This window comes from Taeniopygia guttata, chromosome Z, assembly GCF_048771995.1.
Source record: "Taeniopygia guttata chromosome Z, bTaeGut7.mat, whole genome shotgun sequence".
Lineage (NCBI taxonomy): Eukaryota > Metazoa > Chordata > Aves > Passeriformes > Estrildidae > Taeniopygia > Taeniopygia guttata.
Window position 1 is genome coordinate 1,105,495 of NC_133063.1, and position 24,595 is coordinate 1,130,089.

General features: G+C 41.5%; 2 long non-coding RNA genes across 2 annotated transcripts in view; both read right to left on the reverse strand.

Annotated features, from left to right (window-relative positions):
- Nucleotides 1–24,595, reverse strand: part of LOC140682027 (uncharacterized) — a 508,954-nt gene that overhangs the window by 215,574 nt on the left and 268,785 nt on the right. The window lies entirely within an intron of this gene.
- LOC140681870 (uncharacterized) lies at nt 1,243–15,183 on the reverse strand. Its single transcript, XR_012053062.1, has 3 exons — nt 11,731–15,183; nt 10,812–10,874; nt 1,243–2,255 (listed from the first exon to the last, which is right to left on the reverse strand). It is a non-coding gene; the product is annotated as an uncharacterized lncRNA (long non-coding RNA).

Sequence of the window (24,595 nt, forward strand, 5' to 3'; positions counted from 1 at the left end):
TCCCTGGGAAAAAAAACTCACCAGTCCAGGTTCCTGATGTCAGTTTGTAGGGCTCCCCTGGGACTCTCAGGGTAGCACAAGTATGAGGTGGGGGCAGATCCTGTCTGGGACTTATCCTTCGATGTTCGGATTTTTTGCACTCAGCTGCCGGCTCAGGGCCACAGGACTCGGAGCGCAAACATCGGCTCTTTTCCCTGGGAAAAAAAACTCACCAGTCCAGGTTCCTGATGTCAGTTTGTAGAGCTCTTTTTGAACTCCCAGGGCAGCACAAGTATGAGGTGGGGGCAGCTCCTGTCTGGGATTTATCCTTCGATATTTGGATTTCTTGCACTCAGCTGCCCGCTCAGGACCACAGGACTCGGAGCGCAAACATCGGCTCTTTTCCCTGGGAAAAAAAACTCACCAGTCCAGGTTCCTGATGTCAGTTTGTAGAGCTCTTTTTGAACTCTCAGGGCAGCACAAGTATGAGGTGGGGGCAGCTCCTGTCTGGGACTTATCCTTCGATGTTTTGATTTTTTGCAGACTACTGCCCGCTCAGGACCACAGGACCCTGAGCACAAACATCGGATCTTTTCCCTGGGAAAGAAAACTCACCAGTCCAGGTTCCTGATGTCAGTTTGTAGGGCTTCCCTGGGACTCTCAGGGCAGCACAGGTATGAGGTGGGGGCAGCTCCTGTCTGGGACTTACCCTTCAATGTTTTGATTTTTTGCAGGCTGCTGCCCGTTTAGGGCCACAGGACACGGAGCATAAACATCGGCTCTTTTCCCTGGGAAAGAAAACTCACCAGTCCAGGTTCCTGATGTCAGTTTGTAGGGCTCCCTTTGGACTGTCAGGGCAGCACAGGTATGAGGTGGGGGCAGCCCCTGTCCAGGACTTATCCTTCGATGTTTTGATTTTTTGCAGACTACTGCCCACTCAGGGCCAAAGGCCTCGGTGCGCAAACATCGGCTCTTTTCCCTGGGAAAGAAAACTCACCAGTCCAGGTTCCTGATGTCAGTTTGTAGGGCTCCCCTGGGACTCTCAGGGCAGCACAAGTATGAGGTGGGGGCAGCTCCTGTCTGGGACTTATCCTTCGATGTTCGGATTTTTTGCACTCAGCTGCCCGTTCAGGGCCACAGGACTCGGAGCGCAAACATCGGCTCTTTTCCCTGGGAAAGAAAACTCACCATCCAGGTTCCTGATGTCAGTTTGTAGAGCTCTTTTTGGACTCTCAGGGCAGCACGAGTATGAGGTGGGGGCAGCTCCTGTCTGGGACTTATCCTTCGATGTTCGGATTTTTTGCATTCAGCTGCCTGCTCAGGGCCACAAGACTCGGGGCGCAAACATCGGCTCTTTTCCCTGGGAAAGAAAACTCACCAGTCCAGGTTCCTGATGTCAGTTTTTAGGGCTCTTTTTGGACTCTCAGGGCAGCACAAGTATGAGATGGGGGCAGCTCCTGTCTGGGAGGACAGGAGCTCATCATCCTCTCATCCTTCCACTTGAGACAAGGCAGAAAAAGCCAACCCCTGCCTCATGATCGTTTCCTTTTAGACAGCTGAAGAGAACAATGAGCGTGAGCCTCCTCTTCTTCAGACCAAACAAGGCCAATTCCCCCAGATGCCCTCAGAAGACCTTCACCCGCGTCATTGCCCTTCTCTGAACTCACTCCAGCACTAAAATGACATTTTTTAAGTGAGTGGCCCAAAACGGAACAATATGTGAGGTGTGGCCTTACCAGTTCTGAGTACAGGGGGACAATCACTTTCCTAGGCCTACTGGCCACACTACTCTTGGTATCTGGGGCCTGGTAATTCAAAATTTGTAAACATTCTAAGGGTTCATGTGGGAAATAGGAAACTGCTCTAGTGTAAATAAACTTATGACTGACACTAAGTCTACAGTCAGCACAAACTGTAGTTCAATAAATACCTAAATCTACTAAAATCAGTGCAAAATTTTTTGAGCTTTTTTTTTTTTCTAATTTGACCATCCTCTTCTTAAATAACTTTGCAGATGTACTTAACTTCATGTATCATAATTAGTTCCACTGATTTCAGTAGCATCTCTCTCAGGTACAATTCATATGCAACTTAGTATCCATCTAAGTAACTTCAAGGCTTTCATTTGTTTTTGTCAAATTACACCAAAACACCCACAGCCGATATAGGTAAACATGCTTACATTACATGACACTTCTTACTTGGTCAAGGGCTGCGTTTTCCAATTTGTCTTTTGCAACAGATAGTTTTTGCTCCAGATCTGTTAGCTGTTGTGCCTGTGGGGACCAAGAAAAAAAGCTGATGCAATCTCCAATGCATTTTTTCATGTGAGAGAGGAAAGAACAGAAATTTTGCAAGTAATATATATGGGCTGGGTCAGATTTGCTTTTCCTGAGGAAAAAAAAAACCATTATGGCCAAATGTGCTCCACTGATGTGAATGCAAGCTTATAATAATTCAATGTCAATAGCAAAATTATTTCCATACTATAAAATATTTAAGATTATGCCATAATATCCTTCTGGAAAATTCAAGGTATTCAAATGTCTTTTAATAATTTTGTTCGTTTGTCTGATTTCCAGGTGCAATTTGAAAATTATTTTGTAGTTTTAGGCATTGTGATGCCAACATTAAGCTAATTGGGCATAAACAGACAAATTAGAAAACACCCAAACATTCTTGCATGCAGGCACCTTATGAAATTATACTACCTACTACTATACAAGGAGGTAACTCCAGATTTTTTTCCTCCATGTCTTTTCCTGGAAATAGAGAAGGAAAATGCACAAGACTAGCTAACTCATAGCAGGAAAGCAATTTGGGAGACTTGTGTTGGAAGTCAGGATCAGGCTAGTAGCCTGCACCCTGAGTGGAAGGACTTCTGGCTCTGTATAATGTATATGTCATTCATGGAGCACAGGAGTTCAGCAGAAGCTTTTTAAGTGAGTGGCCCAAAACAAAAAGCATCAGAAGATGCTTTTAAATGTTCAGTAAATAAGGACAAGTATTTTCTCTCTCTTTCCCAAGGATATGTATGAACCCAGCCTGTTCACTTGAAGGAAATACATTCTCTGCAAGACTCTTCTGTTTCAGGAAAGCAGATTCCTGAAGTTGTCAGCCTTGTCATTAATAACACATTACTATGCAACCAAAAGGAATAAGGATTCTTTTGCTGTTGTACCTGCAAAAAACCCAGCCTAGACATTGTTTTCCCTGTTTGAAAAGGGAGCCATAGAGAAGGACACTGGACTAGCCACTTATCTTTTCTCTCTGAAATTCTGATTAGGTTAATATACATTTTGTATATGCAAAATAATAGGATAAAAGTCTCAATTTTCAGATAAAGAGCACCACATTTTTATTTCAACCCAATGTTTGCAAGTGCATTTTCCCTCAACACCATTCCATGCCCTCAGGCTTCTGGAGTTCAATCCCAGCCAGAGAGTTTTTCTTGGCAGACCTTTCAAGATCTCCTGCACGCTGCTGATTGTAGCACAGCTTAATGGATAGCCACACTACGTAAATGCTGTTTAGTGTAAATCCTGTAAGGTTAACTTGTTTTCTGCTGGGGTAATGACAGTCCTTCCAGCACACGGCATAGATGAGGTGGTGAGCTTAGGCAAGCCTGTAGTCCTCAGCAGACAGCTAATGTGATGTTCATTTGCATTAGGCATAGTCTGTTCTGCCAAATGAAATGTCAAAAGTCTGGAATTTTCAGTTCCCAACTCGTGTAAAGAACTGAGTAGCTGCATTTTAAAACAGGATTAGGCATTTATCTTCAGATTTATCACCAGAGTCACAGTTTCATTAGTCAAAACCAAACTTCCTTCAAAGTGCAAGTCAACTGTGACGTGGGAAAGTCTCTTGTGAATTGCTGTCCATAATTTACACTGCATCACATTCCTTACAGCTAACATCAGTCACTGCCACAACACACATATCAGACCATTGGTTTGACCCTTTAGTCTGGCAACAGAGAATTCACTACAGAAATAATCCTTCCACTTTATCAGTTTGCAAAATTTAAGTGGAGTTATTACTGATTTACTAGAGAAAAAAATACTGATATAAGAAATTGCTAGAATTCAGTAACTTTTTGGATTTTTTCCTAAATATGGTATACAGTATCACTCACAATAAACACGGCCACAGAAAATGTCTGAAAGACTGGACATTGACTCTATGTGACGCAGAGACACTTCTCATAGAACTAGACCAAGAAATTTCTCACATCATTAACGTTTTTATACGGTTACTTCTTATTTTTCAGTACAGCTATACAAATTAATACGCTCTCAATTAAAGAGAATCAAGATTTGAAAAACTGCATCATTTCAATTGCCACTAAAAAGGAAATTACACAAAATAACATATGACAAACATGAGGCTAGGATGGCACCTCTGATAGCGTGAAGAATTAGACTCAGATGGAAATGGTGAGGACCATACAACTAGGCAACTTCTTATTTCAGCACCATCAGATTTACAGTCTAAATCAGTGAAAAACCAGAGCTACAGTCATGAATTAGAGGGTGTCTGGTTTCCTTCAATACATGCATTACGTAGGCATCTGAAAGTCTTGGCAGTTGACAGAAAGCAGGCAGTGGTGGTTAGAATTGACTACTGTCTTGTTCTGGTTTGAAAACAAAACCGATGAGAGACTCCAAATCCAAAATACAGTTTATTAGGAAAAGTGAGAAAAGGAAACAAAATACCTGCAATACTACAAAAGAAAAACCACTGACAGAGTCAGACTATAACCTGATACCCTTTTTGGTCAGGGTTGGAATGGCTGCAGTCCTCCTGGAAACCCAGTGGAAAAGCCTGAGTTTGGTGTCCCAAAAACCCAAATTCTATCCAGTAAGGAATGCTTGGCTTCTCCCTCTGGGTGGAGCATCTCACAATGGGATGCTGTAACTGTTATCAGTCATGCAGTGACATTCCATATCACATTATCAGCTGTTATGTGGCATGATGAAGTCAGCCTGTAGCTTATAGAACTTATTATCCCTAATAATGTGTTGCAAGAGCTCTGGAAAAAAAAAAAAAACCAAAAAAAACTCTACTATTTAACATTGCATTTATGTTTATACCTGGTATTTTATAATAGTTTATTTAGTTCAGTCATGTCTTTCCTACACAGTTCTGGTAAACTTTCCAAGGGAGGCTGCACAAGATCCAGATGCTGAAAAACCACGCTGGATGAACAAACACACCCCAGACTAAAGATCCTGTCTGAAAGCAAGAGAAATTGCAGTATTCTCTCAGGGAAGTTGGTACAACAGGCCAAAAAGGAAACTGTTCCCAGTTTTTTCTTATCATCTCCTTCGAAGACTGAACTTCAGAAATTCTATTTACCATTACAGGGCAATGTAAAAGTAGCAACAAAGATAAGAGCATTCTTTCTGAGCTAGACACATAAATGCACAAATAAAGTTACAGGAAAGTGACACGGCTTTTTTTTTTTTTTTTTTTTTGTGCAAAGCTTTCTGCAAGGAAAACAGGAGTTTAATGGTACTTTGAACATAATGAAGAATGCTTTAAAATCTGTTAAATGGACTAGTTTTTCACATATGCAAAGTTAGCTGAATTCTGCAGCTGATAATTTTAATACGTGCAGAGGCAAATCATGGGGGAAGTGGATGTACATGAGGTGCTTTAGGATCAAGCCTAGTCACCAGAACTATACAAATAAAACTGTATTAGAAAGCCTGAAACTTGCATCTTCATATATGTGCCAGTACACAAAGTACTTCTGTAAAAATTTATCACAAATTTAAAATATGTAATCAATCATCACAAGCCCAGAAAGCAATCCTAATGTTTACACAAGTTGTCTGCCAAAGCAGGTGGTTTTCTGCTTGTTTTTTTCTTCCTTTGTTTTTCTTTTATTATTTCATCTCTTTCTCTGTATGTAATATGGAATCTCATTGCCTTCATTAGAGAAATAATTAATTTAAAATTCTGGGAAATCAGTTTACTGTGGCATGTAATTAACTTTGCTAATAGAGAAGGAAACACACACGGCATCAGTTTTACTTCAGAGGGAGGAATGGTACAGATATTTGCCAAATCCAGTCAATATGATGCAAAAATAATTTCACATAGTTTTGTATTTGACTCTACCACAGCAATTATTTAAATGATTTGCACATGTCAAATAATGACCTAGTTTGTGCAGAACTAGGTGTTTCAAAAAATGTGGGAAATAGTCTTGACTCTAAATTTGCAAGGGTGATATGGTCCTTAGTTCTTTAGAGGCATTGAGCACCCATAGTACATGAAACATTACTAAGGAGTACAAGAGTACTGAAGGTAAATTACAATCCTGTTACTTTGTGAAGCTGCACATCAAAGAAAGATGTGAATTCAAGAGTATCATCACAGAAACAAGCTAAAACAACTGTAAGGAGCAGCAGCAGAGGTTGTCAAGTGCCGGGAACAAGGTTCTCCACTACCCTCCCTCCTTCCTGTCCATTGCCCCTCTCTCCCAGTAATCCCCACTACAATTCCTGCCTGCCTTCTGCTTGCCATTCCTACCTGCACACCTCTGTCTTTGCTGCTCCTGACACCACTGACTCCAGCCATGCACTGGATGTGGCAGACATGCTCTGGTTTAACACTATTAATGGGCACCTGGGGGCTCTGAACATGTGGAGAAGCCCCAGGGACTCCCCAGGGACTCCCCAGGGACTCCCCAGGGACTCCCCAGGGACTCCCCAGGGACTCCCCAGGGACTCCCCAGGGACTCCCCAGGGCCCAGAGCAGATCTTTGTTCAGTGCACACCCACCCTGACCACAACGTTTCAGCAGGAACTGATCATGTCTGTGTACCCAACTGCATCCCACATGGTTTGCTCCTCAGAAGAAGGTGCCCAATTATAAACCAGGCACTCATGGTAAATCCACCTACAGAGTACATATTAGCAGTTACCCGACTTGCTGTAAGCTGGTGTTTGCTAAGGTACTAAGCTGTGGTATTATTTGTTATAATAGCCAATCCTCTTTGCTTGCTTATTTAAAGTTAAATTCTACCATGGAACAAAGATTAAATACATTGTTAGGCCAGGTGCTGTTAGTTGCTACTCACATTTGAATTTTTTCTTGGTTTTCTAGGACTGCCTAGCAAGATACTTTCTCTTAGAATTTGAACAAAAAGTAAAAGAGATGAAGTGGTACATCAAATATGTCTGAACCTGTAGCAAAAGCCTTAGAAAAAAGCAAAGATATGCTCAAACCATACCACTGAAGCATGGTCACCTTTTAAGAGGAATGTCAATAATACAAGGTGCGTGTATAAACTGACATTCGAAATCATTGCTGGATTTATTTTTACTCATCTCTTATTACTATCATATATACACGTATGCATTTCGTGAACAAAAAACCAAACTATTTTTATTTTTTCCTACTTTAGTAAAACATGAGCTTTCTTCCAGAGCAATACAGCCTAATAATGGGAAGACAGTTAATGAAGGAGAAGCAATTTAAAAAAGAAGCGGTCTGTGATGTCTGAAGCAAATGCAGACCTCAATCTAGCAGAGAACCTAAACTTAGAAGTACTTCATTGAATCAGGGGTTTAGGATGATAATTGAAATTATTGCAATCAGAGTAGTGTCATTCATAATTAGTAAGTAGCTACGTACAAAGGCAGTGATAAAATTAAGAACATTCAGTGGCAATTTTTATTAATAATTTCTTGGTTTTCACATTATAATACAAAATCAAATTTTAACTTGGGTCAATTCTTTAAGGATAACATGCTAAATGCTTTAAGGGACTGAGATCTGAAAAAGACACAGAACCTCAAATTACGATCTCAGCAGAGATACAGACAAGCTCTATAGCCTTGGGTGCATAAATTCACTTTCGTGATGCTCATTACTTATCTGTTCCATGGCTTTATATCGCATAGGGGGAGTTTTGAAAATATAAACATACGCACATATGCTCCCTAATTAATCAGCTAGATTGTAAAACACTTTGAAAACATAAGTAGTGTAAGCAAGATATGATAAAGGAGATATGATCTACCAATTCACTGGAATGTTAAAGAAAAAGCTGCCTTTTCCCCATTTTCTCTTCCTCTCCCACTTAATCCCCAGAGGTCCAGTTCAGACCAGAGCCATTGACAGTAATAAGTACCAGAATTTAAGAAATAGTTTCTTGAGGTCTATTATGTAAAATAAAAAATCAAACAATCCCTCCCTATTAATTTCACATATGCCTGCAGAATTAATCCTTCAGAGAAAGACTTATTTTGAATGGACATGAACTGCAGCTTTCCTCGATGCCCTTTAGAAATCTAATAGCCTGCAGCTTACATCCTTCTGGTGAACTGCTCCAAGAAGCTTGCAGTCTTCAGATCTACATGGAGAGCAGACTTCCCTGAAATCCTCAGTAAGCCACACAGAAGATAAAGTTTAGCGGGATGGGAAGGGAGTGGCAGGGCAAAAGGTAAAAGCCCAGTAACGTGGAAGTAGCTAGCAGCCAGGATTTTACCCCAGACATTCATGCTGTGCCAACAGGAAGACTGCCCATTTCATTTATCAGAAAGAGTAACAGCTTCATAAACCAGCCACAACAGCAATGCTAACATCAAATCTGTAATGTTTCCAGTATTCAAGCACTTGGAAATGAAACATCACCTGTTCTTGCCAAATCTAGCAACCTCTCTCTGATCAGCGCCCTGGGTTACAACATGGGGTGTAACTGAAGTTGATGTTCCACTATCACCTCCATTACCTTCTGATGAACTGTTAAGGTTGGTGGAGCACTGTTTCTCTGTCTTTGCCATGACTCAAGCATGGTAACTCCTTCTGGGGAAACAGCAGCCACCCTGAGGGGGTCATCTGTGCTAATGGGACATCAAGGACTCCCCAGCAGGACTCACAGAATCACATCAGCCCATTGTGAAATTCCCCCACCCTAGGGGAGGTACTGAACACTCCTGCCTCTGCATAATCTCGGCTTTGGGACAGATGTACTGCTGCATCCCCAAGAACCACAAGAACTCTCCACCACCAGCACTGGACCTCAGAGCAGGACCAGACCCTTCCACAAGCTCACTGCTCTGACAAGACCACATCCAATGGGACTGCAACCACCATTTGGACTGCCACCACCATGCTGACCAACAGGGTATCAGGTGGTGTTCTGACTTTGTCCCTTTAGACCAGCGTTTCTGTACTATTGCCATCATTGTAATTTTCCTATTAAATTGTAGCCCTGACTTGAAATCTTTCACATAGCACTTGTGTGGGGTTCATTCCCTCCACTGGTTTACCTTCCACTCAGCACAAGCAGATACTTTAAAAGTTTTCCAGACTATACTAAATGGCTTCTACTCTGCTTAGTGTTTGTGTGTGTGTGTCTTCAGACATGAAACACACATGAACAAGCGCACTGAACCTACCCTCCCCCCCATCTCATATGATTTAGGAGAACAGCATAAGGCTGCTGCTCCCTCTGCTTCACAGATCAAATTTTCTTGGACAGGAAAAGTATTTATGAATAAACCAGCAAAAAATATTTCTGGTTACATATAAAGGCTATACCAATATTGGCAAAGCAGGCATTCAGTTTCATATGGAATTGCACACTGTCAAGAGATATTTCAATTATTTACAGATAAATATATAATACATAGTTCTCAGTACGTGGGGCTTTGGAATTCACAATTCATCAGCATTCTCCATCTAAAGTTCTTAGAGTATTTTAAATTACACAAGATCATAGCTTACCTAGAAGGCAAGTAACACTCCTTATTTTGCAATAAAAGCACTCAGAGGAGAACCCACACTACCATTACCTACATCTCAGCTGGTGGCTCATAAACTTGGACTAAACCTATGCATTAAAAAAACAAAAACAAAAACCCAAACAGAAAAAAAACCAACCAAAAAAACCCCAGACAAAGAGCAAGCAAGCAAAAAAAAAAAAAAAAAAAGCACAGAAATCACACTGTTGTTTCAATGCACTCTATTACTCTGTATTTCTCTGTATTTACGTATTCACAGCACTATAGATACAATAGAGAAACAGCAGAGAGAGTTAAACGCTTCCAGAAGACAATCTGGAACTCATAGTGACATGAATGACTTGTAAGTAATTCTAGGTCTAGTAACTTGGAAGATGACTACTTCATCTCCATCCTTTGTGCTGGGAATATATAAAGGGACTACTCCACTAACAGTCATCAGTCAGATGACCCACATCTCTCTCCTCTTCCTTTTAACAGGGATTAGCTTCTCCCTGTGTTAACAAGGACTAGACACCCTTCAGCAATGTCTTTATGTTTTGTCCTGTCCTCCTTTATTGTAAAAATTTTTATTCTTTTTTAAAATGTGCTAGCTAGTGCAGACTATTGATTTGGATTGTTTTAGCAGCAGATGTTTCTTTTTTCTTAAATCTTAAGACCTAAGGAACACTACATTGCTCAAGCTTATCATGAACACAGAGAGATTTACTTTAAATGTTAACAATAGTTGACTTTGCCATGGAAGAGTGCTAATTAAAGGAAAAACAAGAAGCAGCTGTAAAATATGATATCATTCCGGTAAAAAGATGACGTTACAGAAGGTATGGAATAGGGCAACAGGTTTTATTCATCAGCAGTACCCTAGAATTTTGCTTTTTGCAAGCACAAAAATATATTCTATTTCTGAAAATCCATTATGGTATTAAGTCTGTCTTGATGTTTTGAGTTCTTTTCAGAACAAACTTCTTCCTGAGAACTGCAATAATAAAGGCAGCTACCATATTCCCACTTCGCTACGATGCTGTATAAATGCTAATATACTTTAGCTAACCAATATGAAATAAAACTTACCTTAAAAATCAAATCCTTTTCCCCATAACGAATCTCTTTCAGCTGGGCTTGGATCTTTTTTGACTGAAAATGAAGATAATCAAATCAGGTTTTGGGTTTTTTAAATTTTAAATATTAAAAAAAAATTATGTGAATTCTGAGAACAGCAGAACCTAGATCAGATTTATAATGTAGAATGTCCCCCTCCAAATAATTGTCGATTGCTTTTCCAGCTTCACAAGTCAAACCAACCAAAAGTACTGAGGAAAATGCAAAAGAGCACACACCCAACTAAAGCACATACCTGAGTTAGGACTGTAAAGAACAGCAGCTGGGCTTACACATTTTGGACATGAGCTGTTATTTATACTTGCCATGAAGCATAACTGAAGGCATCAACTTCAAAGTAAACAATCTTATTCTTAGAAGCAAAAAGGCTCCATAGGCTTATAAAAGTCTTTGTAAAGATCAGGGTGTTGCAGGTGTAACTACTTTGGAGCTACCTTCTCAGTTTGTAACCACGCCCTTGAAAGTACAGGCATAGTTATGCTTATTTATATCAGTTTAAGCTGATATTTACTTTATATATTGCTAAATATATCCTTAAAATAATTCTAAGTAGTAGTCTATATATTATTTTATTAATTGAAACAAAAGAAATAGAAATTGATTTTTTGTACTAAACTCAACTATTCAAGGAACATTATTTCACCATTTATCCAAGCATCCTCTCAAAGTAATAATTTGTTTTTAATAAAATACACAATCCCAACTGATAAACAATACACTCTCTTGTATTAATTCATGCCAAGTGTTTCAAAGTCCTTGGAATGGATTAGAAATCTGTTTCACATTTACTGAAAGAGCATTCCATAAACATAATATATTACAAAAGGAGTATATCTTAAGTTGGAATTTTAAAAAAGATTTTATTTCTTACCAATTGATGCAGTCCAATTCAGTGACAGACGTTTGGGAAGGCTGAATGAATCTAAGGAATGGTATTCTGTAAAATCTGAAACTAATAGCAAAGATCAGTGCAGCAAAATTCTTTGAAACAATTTGGATTTTGAAAAACTTAAGAAAAACATTTCTAACCCTGAGAATTTACCAGAAACTTGACTTTCTAAGTACTGATCTCAAAAGGCAGAGACTCTAATGAAGAAAATGCTTTCAATCATCATTAGGAAAATTTTAGTACAGAGGAAATTTTTTATGCTTTGGTTTCTTTCTGGCAAGGTGCAATAACCTTAAGAGCAATTATAGATGCAAAAAACCCAGACTAAAGTAATGTGAATAAATCAGATTCACATGTAATAACTTTTTTTTTGAAATTAAAAGAGAAATAAAGGGAATGCTTATATGATTGCAGGTACTTCTACATTGAGGAATTTGCCAAAACCAGGATCTTTCTTCCCCTGAAATAAGGAAGGATTCTGGAAATCACTAATAATGGATTGTTCCTGTCTCAACTTCAAAACAAGCCTTTGGCAATTCCTGGCTTAGTGTAGACAAGGAGTTCACGTAAATGAAATCAGTTTTATATATGTTATAGATGCATATATCTATAGAATTTTATCATAGGCACGCCTAGATGACTTTATCAGTCTAAAACTAGAGTTTGCAACTTGCTTTCTAATACATTTGAACTGCTTCGTGTGAAGTCACAAAATTAAGTTGGGATGACAGCACTTCAGGAACACTCACCATATAAGCATAATATATATATATATTTTGTACTCATATGTGTTCTTGTGTATATATAAAATACACCAGAACCTCAGTACAAAATACTTTGATGCAAATTTTTTTGGGTACATTAGATTTAGAACAGAGAGGAATCTTCCTTAGCTCTTCTGCGTGCAAAGCACCAAGCTTGTTTCCTGACCAGAGCTTGTTTTTGAGGCTCGGGCCGCCCGAGCCGCCGCCGCCCCCGCCCTGCGCCCACAGACACCGCCCCGCGCGCCGCTCGCGGTGCTGCTGAGCCCACAGCCCGTGTGCACGGCACCGGAACCGCCGCGGAAAATCCCGTCGGGGGGCGCCGGCGTTGGGGACAATTCAGGCAGTGTAGAAAAAACAGACACGGGTCCTCGAATGCCGACGTCCTCTTTTTCGCGCCATCTCGAGAAGGTCAAGCGAGTCCGCGACAAGCCACTCCCAAGATGGCGGCCGCGGGCGGCGGGCTGCAGTACCGCCCTCTGCCCACAGGGCGGCAGCACTGCCGCCCGCCACCGCCGGGGGCCGCCGCTCGCCTCGGGGCCGCGGGCGGGGCCGGCGGCAGAAAAGAACGGGCGCGATGCCCTCCGGAACCTGCCCTGCAGCAAATGCCCCAAAACATCCCGCGCGGAAAAGAACGCCAGCAAAAAACCCCTGCCTCTAACCCAACAGGAACCAAAAGCAAAAACCTTCTCTTTTAAACTGCACTTCAAGCTATTTTATTTTTATATTTTTCATATTTATATTCACATTCGGGTTACTAATGTATATTGATGTGTAATTGTATTTTTATAATTTCTTACATTTATTCCTATTATATTTTATTATATTTTATATTTTTTCACATATCTTAATATATTGCTTAAATATTTCTATAGTTAGATTTAGATTTCTAAAAGGTTTATATGGCTTCAAATAAACACCCTGCCCCTATCCAAGTAAAAATCTTTTTTAAAAGCCCCTTTCTTTTATACTTAAAATAACACCTCCTCCCCATAAAGAGACCCATCAACCATTAGACAAAAAGCCCTAGTGCCAGTCTCATGCTTGCACATCTAACAGGAGACCCTCCCCATAACCAAACAAAAAATCAAAATAACGTACCAAAAGTAGTCCTTACTAACATTAAAAATACAACTCAACCGTATCCAAAAAACCCTCACCTTTATTTCCTCCAAACACCAAATACTCTTCAAATTCTAAACAACAAAAACCATCAAAACATACTTCAAATATAGAAAAGAAAATATCTTAATATATTGCTTGTATATTTCTATAGTTAGATTTAGATTTCTAAAAGGTTTATAGGGCTTAAAATAAACCCCTGCCTCTATGTAAGTAAAAATTTTTTTAAAAACCCCTTTCTTTAAACTCCGTCTAAATTTATCTTTATTTTTCGCATGTATGTTCAAATGTACATTTTTATTGTAGATTGATGTATGGTGTTATTTATAGTCTATCTCTTCCTCATACTTATTTTTATTTACATTTTATGTTTGTATATTAATCTGTATACATTGATTATCTATTTCCATATTTAGATAGATACCAAAACAAAATGTATATTCATCGTTTTTCCATTAAAACCCTGCCTCTAATCAAATAAAAGCAAAAAAATCCCTTTCTTTAGACGCTACTGGAATATTCATATATTTTTTCATCATTATAGTCACATGCGCATTTCTCCTTTATATTGATGTATCTATAAATATATATTATATAGATAATAAGGTAGCAAGATAGATAAATTTTAATTTAAATTCTATTCCGTACATACCACTAATACTCATAGTTACTTACCTTTGAGATTTTATATAGCTCTTAACATATTTAGGATATATTTCTATACATAGATTTCTAATTTTATTTCATTTATATTTATCATTTTTATAATAAAACCCCTACCTACTACCAAATAGACAATTAAAATCCCCTTTACTTTCAACTATATTTAGATATTTCTTTATTTCTATTTTCGATTTTCACAAGTACTTATATATTCTATCACAATATCTTGAGGTACTATATTTCGAGCTATAATTCCTATGACATATAATGTGTCATAATAAGACATATACAGTAAAAAATGCATTATGTACTGTATTGATTCCTATTATTTTGTCATATTTATATATCCACATGTATTAATTATACGTTTCTAAAGGCATATTTATATTTATAATCTACATGTATATGTATATAAACATATAAAATACCCTATATCAAACAATATAATACCTAATAGTAATGGATAACATTATTCATGTTACATGTTTTATTTATATGTTTTCCGTTCATATTTAAAATTGAAGTTTTATATTCCTATTTTCATATTTATGCATTCCTTTTGTTTCATTAGAGTTAAAACTTTGCAGTTCTAATCCAGTTCCTCAAACTAAAATGCCAAAACAGCATCAAATTCCCAACAATGCCGTCCAAAACATTCAGAAAGGTTCCACAGCCAACCAACTACCGGCAAAAAAACCCGCACTACACTTCTTTCACTAGCGGTTCTTATCACATCACAAAAATGACACACACATTTCTAAAAAGACCTATAGAATGGTAGTGCGGGTGGGGGGAGGTAGGTGATTCCCAGGAACAATTAGCTAATTAACATTTCAATGTCAGTACTTAGCCCAAGCCAAGTATCGCAGCCAAGCGAAACCCACACAGCAAATCACAAAAAAACATTAAGAAAAAAAAAAAAAAAGCCAACTAACTTACTATACTCCAAACCATACAAGAGACCCCGAACGTTTCTTAGAAAAAAAATAAAAAATCAAACCCCAAAACTCTACCACTACACTAACTCATAAAGAGAACCCAATACTCTATAAAATGAACGAAAAAAACCCACCAAATAATTACCGATATAACAAAATCGGAACCACGAAGAAAGAAAAGATTCACCACCGAAATAAAATAACTACCTAAAAAGATCCACCATAGAAATACCCACGTTCCCAAAAACAAAACTAATAAAAAACAACAACCAAATACATCAAACTACCAAAAAAAAAATCATATTTACAACAACAAAATAATTATTCCTAACTCAATAAACCCATAATGCCTCAAACCATCAAAACACAAATACCACTTAGAAATAAGCACGTCGCCAAAAGAGAAATGTAACCATAAACAATAACTCCCAAATTCCCTGCAACAATAAAACACACACGGCAATCAAATAAGCCAAATGAAAAAAACCGCTTATGATATAATAAACAAGAATTCCACCATCAATATTAAAAAAAACCTCACTAATTAATTTCAGGACACTACCTCAAGCCACCAAAACAAACACTACGCACTCACGCTAATAAAAGCCTCCACAACCGAATTAAAAACCGACCCTCTACTTCATGCTACAACCCAGAAAAACCATTGTAAGCCTTCAAAAACACATCCTTTGAAAACATAAGAAACGATCAAAAAGAAACCTGTTTGGCCGCTGCTTCTCGGCACGAAGGTTTGTCCCTCGGCGCCTCCTTTGAGCAATGCTCCACGTATCCAAATGATCCCCCAAACCCTTTCCGAAGTACTTACCGTCCTTCCATGAGACAGCCCCGGGAGCCCCCCATAAACTCCTCTCCTCCAGCAGCTCCATGCAAAAGCGATGTGAGAAAAACCCCTTAAATCAGCCCCCGGAGGAGCCGCCCCCTCCTCATCATCCTCACAGCTCGCACCTGGGGCTGCTCTGAGCCCTCCTCATCCTCACAGCTCGCACCTGGGGCTACTCTGAGCCCTCCTCATCCTCACAGCTCGCACCTGCCGCTGTTGCCGCCCTCCAAACAGCGTCTCTCCCTCTCCAGCACACACCCACTTCTCACAGACACAAATCCAACAGAAATCTGCTACGGGTGTTGGCTTTTCTTAATCCATCTGGTTACACGATTAAAGCACATGCGTGCATTGATGGTCATTGAGAGAAAGCTTTCCCCTGGAGAAAATAGTCCTGTTGGTAGCACGCTTTGCTACACCTTCGGAAAAAGCAGAATCGGCACCAACTCCTAAGACCCCTGCCGAGGAACCCGGCCCTCCCTGGGACACCCAAAGCAGCAGACCTCGGAAAAGGAGGGGAAAAGTCAAGCGTGGAGTGGAAAAAGAGGACAGAAGTACAGCAGCCTTTAAAAATGCCTGCACGGAGCAATAGTAGGAACCAGTCCCATTTCTTCTTTCCTTGCTTTCTCTGTGATGACATAAATAGGAAGTAAGAACACGTTAAACAAAAGGCAGAGCTAGGATTTTACAGGTCTTCGTTTCGGCAGACGGCAGAGAACGGAGGCAAAAGGTGCCGGAGAGCCCTTTCTGTTTCCTTCAGCCCCTGCTGAAGTGGGTGTGTCCTGGAGAGGGAGAGACGCTGTTTGGAGGGCAGCAACAGCGGCAGGTGCGAGCTGTGAGGATGAGGAGGGCTCAGAGTAGCCCCAGGTGCGAGCTGTGAGGATGATGAGGAGGGGGCGGCTCCTCCGGGGGCTGATTTAAGGGGTTTTTCTCACATCGCTTTTGCATGGAGCTGCTGGAGGAGGGGAGTTTATGGGGGGCTCCCGGGGCTGTCTCATGGAAGGACGGTAAGTACTTCGGAAAGGGTTTGGGGGATCATTTGGATACGTGGAGCTTTGCTCAAAGGAGGCGCCGAGGGACAAACCTTTGTGCCGAGAAGCAGCGGCCAAACAGGTGAGCCGGTGCGCCTTTGTAGCGGGGACTTTTCTCCTTTCCCTTTTGAATTTCGTCCTCCTGAGGTTGAAATGAGGGGGCTGCCCTGTTGTCCCTCCTTTTAAGGGGTTTGGATTGAGGTAAAATTCTGCCTTTTGCCATCATTTGAGGCAAGCCCCTTCTTTTCTGTTTTTCTAGGGGATGCGATGGAAGGGGAGCCTGGCGCGGCGGGGCTGCCGCGGGACTGCCGGAGCCGCGCCGGTGCGAGCCGTGCGGAGCCGAGGGGAGCTTTGGCCGGGCCGGCGGGCGGGGCAGGCGGCGCGGGCGCTGCGCCGGTGCCGGCCGGTGCCGCCGCTCCGTCCGCTCCGGGCGCGGGGCTCGGGCGCCGCCGGGGCCCCCCGGGCCCGGTGCCGGCCCCGCCGGGCCGGGGGGAGCGGGCGGGGGTCTCCCGGCGCGGCGCCGCCTGTGCCTGCCCGAGGAGCCGCTTTCCTGCCGGGAGCCGTGCTCCGCCCGGTGCCGGGAGCGCGGATTTTCATTTTCCAGCGTTCCTTGCTGTGTTGGTTTTGAGGAGTTTATTGGATCGTTTTCTTTTGTTCGTAGTTGGTGTATGAGAAGGGTCGTGGTGTACTTGTTGGTTGTTATGGTTCTTGGTTCAGGTGCTGATGACAAGGGTTTTTTTGGATTGAGTTTGTTGTTGGATTTTTTTTTTCTTTTGTGGGATATGTTGGATTTTTTGTTTTTCTTTATATTAGAAAAATATAATTGTAGTTATCTTCTTAAAGGATGTGTTTTGAAAGGTTTACAATGGTTTTTATGGGTTGTAGCATGAAGTAGAGGGTTGGTTTTTAATTAGGCTGTGGTGGCTTTTATTAGTGTATGTAGTGTTTGTTTTGGTGGGTTTGAGGTAGTGTCCTGTAGTTAATTAGTAATCTTTTTTGGTTTTTTTAAAAATATTGATAATTGCATTCTTGTTAATTCTCTTATAGAGGTTTTATTAATTTGGTTTGTTTAATTGTCTTGGATGTTTTATTGTTACCGGCAATTTGGGTGTTATTGTTTATGGTTACCTTTCTCTTTTGGCGACGTGTTTATTTCTAGGTGGTGTTTGTATTTTGATGGTTCGAGGCATTATGGCTTTATGGAGTTAGGAATAATTTTTTTTGTTGTTAATTTAAGTTTATTTATTTGGGTTTTTTTTTAGTTTGATGTATTTGTTGGTTGCTTTTTATTTGTGTATTTATACGGTGGATTTTTTAGGTAGTTTTTTATTTGGGTACTTTTTATTGTCTAGTGGTTTAGATTTTTTAAATATCGTTTATTACTTTGGTTTTTAAAGTTAACTTAGCAGAGTACTTGTTACTCTTTGAGTTAGTGTGGAGGTATGGTTGTCATTTTTAGTAGCTTTCAGGGTCTGTTGTATGGTTTGAGGTTTAGTAAGTTGGTTGGACTTCTTTTTCTAGTGAGTTTTGTGATTTGTTTTGTGGGTTTCTTTAGGGCTGTTTTTTATTTTTGTTTCATTTTTGTGATGTGTCTCACTAACAAGTGTTAGTGAAAAGAGTGTAGCGTGGGTTTGTTTTTGCTGGTAGCCGGTTCTATGGTGGTGTATTTTTAGTTTGAGTTGTTTGTTTTTGGTTTTCTGTTGTTAGAGATCAAAGTTTTTATTTTGGGCTTAATTTGTAATTATTTTTAAGGTTTTAGGGTGATTGAGATTTTTGATACGGATGTCCTGTATGATAAGAGTTAATTTATTTGCTTTATGTGGAATTGATGGCAGGGTAGAGGACATTTTTGTATAGAATGTGTATTTTAATCATAGTATTAAAATAATACCATGGTAAGAGGGGCTGTGTTTTATTCTCTGTGTTCGAGGTGGTTTGGCATTTTCTTATAGGTTGGGCTTTTTTTTGTTGGCTCGTGGAGCCATTCTGACTTTTTTTTTGATGAAATTGGTGGGAATTTGATGTTTCTTTTGTTATTTTATTTTTAGGAATTGTATCTTTGCAGTAGTCTTTTTGATTTTGCTTTTTTTTTTTTTTTGTGGTGTAGTAGTCTTTTAGAAGAATTTGGCTGATTTTTAAAAATATTTTTGTTATACTTTTCATCTAATGTTGTTGGATTATTACAGATATTTTGGAGTTTGATTTTTTAGGTTTCATTTGGAGGAATTTATGCTAGATGGTAGGACTGTGTTTTTATTTTTGGGGTAGTTGGTTGTAGGTGTATTGTATGTTTTTCAAATGAAGGTAAAATGAGGTTTGTAATCAGTTGTTAGAGGAATGGAGAAAAATGTATTGGTAATGTTTACAGTGGTGTGTTTTTTTGTGGTTTTTGATTTTAGTTGGTATTGGAGTTTTAATAAGTTTGGTACAGTAGTGTTTAATGGTGGAGTTATTCAAGGTATGATAGTTTAGAGGTAATTCTTATTTGTTTTAGATTTGTGTGTAGGTTAGAGGAGGTTGTTGAAGGGCGAGTGTGTTTTGTAGATGAATTTTAGTGCTTCAGTTTATAGAGCATTTTTTGGATGGGAGTTACAGTATTTTGACTTGTTTGGCATCACTGGTGATGTATTGTTCAGGTGGTGAGGAGTATTTGTTGGGTTTTTTTAAAGAAGGTTTATTGTCGATAGTTTTAGATAGTTGTGGTGGGTTGCTTAATTGTTTGATGTTTTTTAGCTTTTTAGTAGTTATTTAAAATATGTTAGAGTTTTTTTTGGGTTTATTGAATTACTTGATTTTGAGGAAGTTCTGATTTAGAATGTATGGTTTTTTTGGCTTAAAATAAAAATGTTATATTTTTAGTGAGACTTATTTTTCTTTTCTTTTCTTACTGCTATATTTTGTGATATTTGTCTTAGGTTAGAATTAGGAATAGCTTTATTTTTATATGTTGAAATGAGGGTGGTGTGTACTGCGTACTGGTGTTCATAAAGGTTTAATATTTTTGTGGTTCTGATGTGTTAGGTTAATGAACTTATAAAGTTTACTAGACTTTTTGTTTTTATTTTGATACAGGTAGGGTTTTCTTCATTTTAAGGATTTCTTCGGCACAGATTGAGAGGCCTTATTGAGGGGAAAGGACAGGGTGTCTCTGTTAATCTATTTGGCAATTTGGATATTGGGTAAATAAAGTTAATGTTTTGGTAGAATTTTTGGGTTTAGTTAATTTATTTATTTATGAATTTGTGTGCCTACAGCTGTAGTGTCTCTGCTGACACTCTGAGTATCCATTCATGTCTGTGTGCATTAGGCAGTCCAGTCGTGTAACACCGAGACCCCCTCTGCAACCAGCCCGCAGACCCGCTCCTTCGACCTCGTGGGAATTCGGGAAGCGGCACACGGCTCTGCGAGGGAGCCTGGATCTCTGTCACTTGAAGGTGTCACCCAGGGAGCTTTCAGGAGCGGCTGAGGAGTTGCTGTAAGTCGAGGAAAAACTAGTGAGGTGGAGCCAGGGTCCGCTATAGTTTTGGGCACGCCACATCACCTCGTCTCCTCTCCATCCAGGCAGATCCTGCCAGGAGGGCGTGGGTGAAGCGTGCAGCCCGAGGAGCCCAGCGTTCTTAGGAGAATGGCGAGTAGCAGGATTGCTGGCTTTTGTTCATTGTGCAGCTAAGATCATGCAGTGATGTTTGGTGTTTTTGATTCTAGCTGAGCAAAGGACCACAGCCCGGTGACCATAGGACATTCCCAGCAGATGAGGCAGCCTCCATTAAAAAGCAACATGGATTCTCATCCCCAGATGTCTGAGAGATAAGTTCAGGGCTAAGGCCCACAGAGGGGATGAAAGCAAAGTGCTGGGAGGGCCTTTTGAAACAGCTTTGGGGGCGGGGATGTTTGAGAAGTGTCCCCTTAGACCCTCTAAAGGGAAAGTGTCTGTTTTGATCACAGTGCTAAAGTGCGCAGGGCAGAGCAGTTCCGGTGTGTGTCCTGTCACTTGTCTCTGGTGCACTCTTTGTTGTTTGGGTCTCTGAGTCCTTTCTTCTTGTCGAAAGCTCTCGCTCCCTGTCCTGTCCCCTCGATGGTCGTGTCCTGTCCTGTGTCACGGGTGTCTGCACGTATTTGTCCCGGAGCTGCTCTGCCCTGCTGCCTAGCCTGTAATAGCACAAGTCCTGGGGACTTGAAATTGGTAATGCAGGGTGTATTTGGGCTCTAGTTTTTATTTGTTGATTGCCCTAACATTTTTGGTTCTATTAAGTTGTCCTGCAGCTGTTTCACACTAGTCCTAACTTCCTTTCAGATGCAGACAGTTCAAATCAGTGGCAGAGAGCCCCAGTGCTCGGTGAGGGTGTTGCCATGAGCAGGTCAGTCATTGTTTGCATTTGCAGGGGAAGCCTGAATGGTGACTGTTACAGCAGTGTTCTTTGACTTCATTTTTAGGAGGTCCAGGCAGATAGCAGCAGTGAAGGCCCAGTGTGCCAGGTGAGCAGTGGACAGAAGCAGTTGTTCTTGCTCAGGTCTCAATGTTTGGTGCAACTCTAAGCATCCATTCTTGTTTTTGTGCTTTAGGGAATCATCTCAGTGTGCGCATACCTCTGTCACCAACTGGCTGATGGACCAGGTTTCATGCACTTGTGATCTCGCTGGAAGCATTGCAGGACCCTGTGATGGACCTTCCAGTTTTGCATTTCAAGGTCCCATCCTGGTAGCTCAGAGGAATGGCTGAGCAGTTGCAGTGAGTCGGGGAAGTCGGGAGGAGGAGTGAGAGTCCACTTGTGTTTCAGCAATGCCATGTTGCCTTGTCTTCACTTAACCTAGGTGTACCCTGCAATGACGGCGTCAGAATCCAAGCATGCCCGAATTGTGCTGGCCCAGAACCCGGGCATTCTGAGGAGGATGGTGAGTAGCAGAATTATCAGTTTTTGCTCGATGTACTGTTAAGACTGTGCACTGATATTTGGTTTTCTTTCTCTTGGCAGACCAAGAAGTGACAGCTATAACTTACCAGGCAGGCAGACAGCGTCCTTCTGCAGCCAACAGGGATTTGCATCCCCAGATGTGTGCAAGATAAGTGGAGGGTCATGACCCACAGAGGGGATAAAAGCAGGGTGCTGGGTTGGGCCTTTCTAGAAGGGCTTTTGATGTCCAAGAAGCGTATACTTAGTCCACCTAAAGGGAAAGTGTCTGTTTTAATCACAGTGCTGAGGTGCGCAGGGCAGAGCAGTTCCGGTGTGTTTCCTGTCACTTGTCTCTGGTGCACTCTGTGTTCTTTGGGTCTCTGAGTCCTTTCTTCTTGTCGAAAGCTCTCGCTCCCTGTCCTGTCCCCTCGATGGTCGTGTCCTGTCCTGTGTCACGGGTGTCTGCACGTATTTGTCCCGGAGCTGCTCTGCCCTGCTGCCTAGCCTGTAACAGCACACGTCCTGGGGACTTGAAATTGGTAATGCAGGGTGTATTTGGTCTCTAGCTGTTGCTTGTGTCCATTGTTTGCCCTAACATTTTTGGTGCTGTTAAGTTGCCCTGCAGCTGTTTTACACTAGTCCTAACATCCTTTCAGATGCAGACAGTTCAAATCAGTGGCACAGAGCCCCAATGCTGGGTGAGGGTGTTGCCATGAGCAGGTCAGTCATTGTTTGCATTTGCAAGGGAAGCCTGAATGGTTACTGTGTTACAGCAGTCTTCTTTGCCTTTTTTTTAGGAGGTCCAGGCAGATAGCAGCAGTGAAGGCCCAGTGTGCCAGGTGAGCAGTGGACAGAAGCAGTTGTTCTTGCTCAGGTCTCAATGTTTGGTGCAACTCTAAGCATCCATTCTTGTTTGTGTGCTTTAGGGAAGCCACTTGGAGTATGCCAAGCTCCTCTCACCAGCTGGCCGATGGACTTCCTGCGCTTGTGAGTCCTCTGGAAGTATTTCAGGACTCTTGAGATGAAGCCTTGAAATTTTGTATTTCAAGATGGCATCCGGGTAGCCTTTGGCAATGGCCAAGGAGCTGTGGTGAGACGCCGAGATAGAGAGGGGGAGCCAAGGTCCACTTTGGTTTCAGCAGTGCTGAGTCACTTTGTCTCTTCTTAACCCAGGCAGACGATGAGAGATGACGATGGCAGCCTCTGAGCATTGCCAAAGTGTGGGGCCCGAGCAACCAGGCATTCGTACGAGATCGGTGAGTAGCAGAATTGCTGGGTTTTGTCCATTGTGCAGATAAGATCATGCAGTGATGTTTGGTGTCCTTGATTGTAGCTGAGCACGGGACTACAGCCCGGTGACCATAGGACATTCCCAGCAGACGAAGCAGCCTCCATTAAAAAGCGACATGGATTCTCATCCCCAGATGCCCAAGAGATAAGTCGAGGGCTAGGGCCCACGGAGGGGACAAAAGTGAGGTGGTGGGAGGGCCTTTTGAATCGGCTCTGGGAGTGGGGATGTTTGAGAAGTGTCCCTTTAGGCCACCTGAAGGGAAAATGCTTCTTTTGATCACAGTGCTGAGGTGCGCAGGGCAGAGCAGTTCCGGTGTGTGTCCTGTCACTTGTCTCTGGTGCACTCTGTGTTCTTTGGGTCTCCGAGTCCTTTCTTCTTGTCAAAAGCTCTCGCTCCCTGTCCTGTCCCCTCGATTGTCATGTCCTGTCCTGTGTCACGGGTGTCTGCACATATTTGTCCTGGAGCTGCTCTGCCCTGCTGCCTAGCCCGTAATAGCACAAGTCCTGGGGACTTGAAATTGGTAATGCAGGGTGTATTTGGGCTCTAGTTTTTATTTGTTGATTGCCCTAACATTTTTGGTTCTATTAAGTTGTCCTGCAGCTGTTTCACACTAGTCCTAACTTCCTTTCAGATGCAGACAGTTCAAATCAGTGGCAGAGAGCCCCAGTGCTCGGTGAGGGTGTTGCCATGAGCAGGTCAGTCATTGTTTGCATTTGCAGGGGAAGCCTGAATGGTGACTGTTACAGCAGTGTTCTTTGACTTCATTTTTAGGAGGTCCAGGCAGATAGCAGCAGTGACGGCCCAGTGTGCCAGGTGAGCAGTGGACAGAAGCAGTTGTTCTTGCTCAGGTCTCAATTTTTGGTGCAACTCTAAGCATCCATTCTTGTTTTTGTGCTTTAGGGAATCATCTCAGTGTGCGCATACCTTTGTCACCAACTGGCTGATGGACCAGGTTTCATGCACTTGTGATCTCGCTGGAAGCATTGCAGGACCCTGTGATGGACCTTCCAGTTTTGCATTTCAAGGCCCCATCCTGGTAGCTCAGAGGAATGGCTGAGCAGTTGCAGTGAGTCGGGGAAGTCGGGAGGAGGAGTGAGAGTCCACTCGTGTTTCAGCATTGCCATGTTGCCTTGTCTTCACTTAACCTAGGTGTACCCTGCAATGACGGCGTCAGAATCCAAGCACGCCCGACGCGTGCAGGCCAAGAACCCGGGCATTCTGAGGAGGATGGTAGTAGCAGAATTATCAGTTTTTGCTCGATGTACTGTTAAGACTGTGCACTGATGTTTGGTTTTCTTTCTCTTGGCA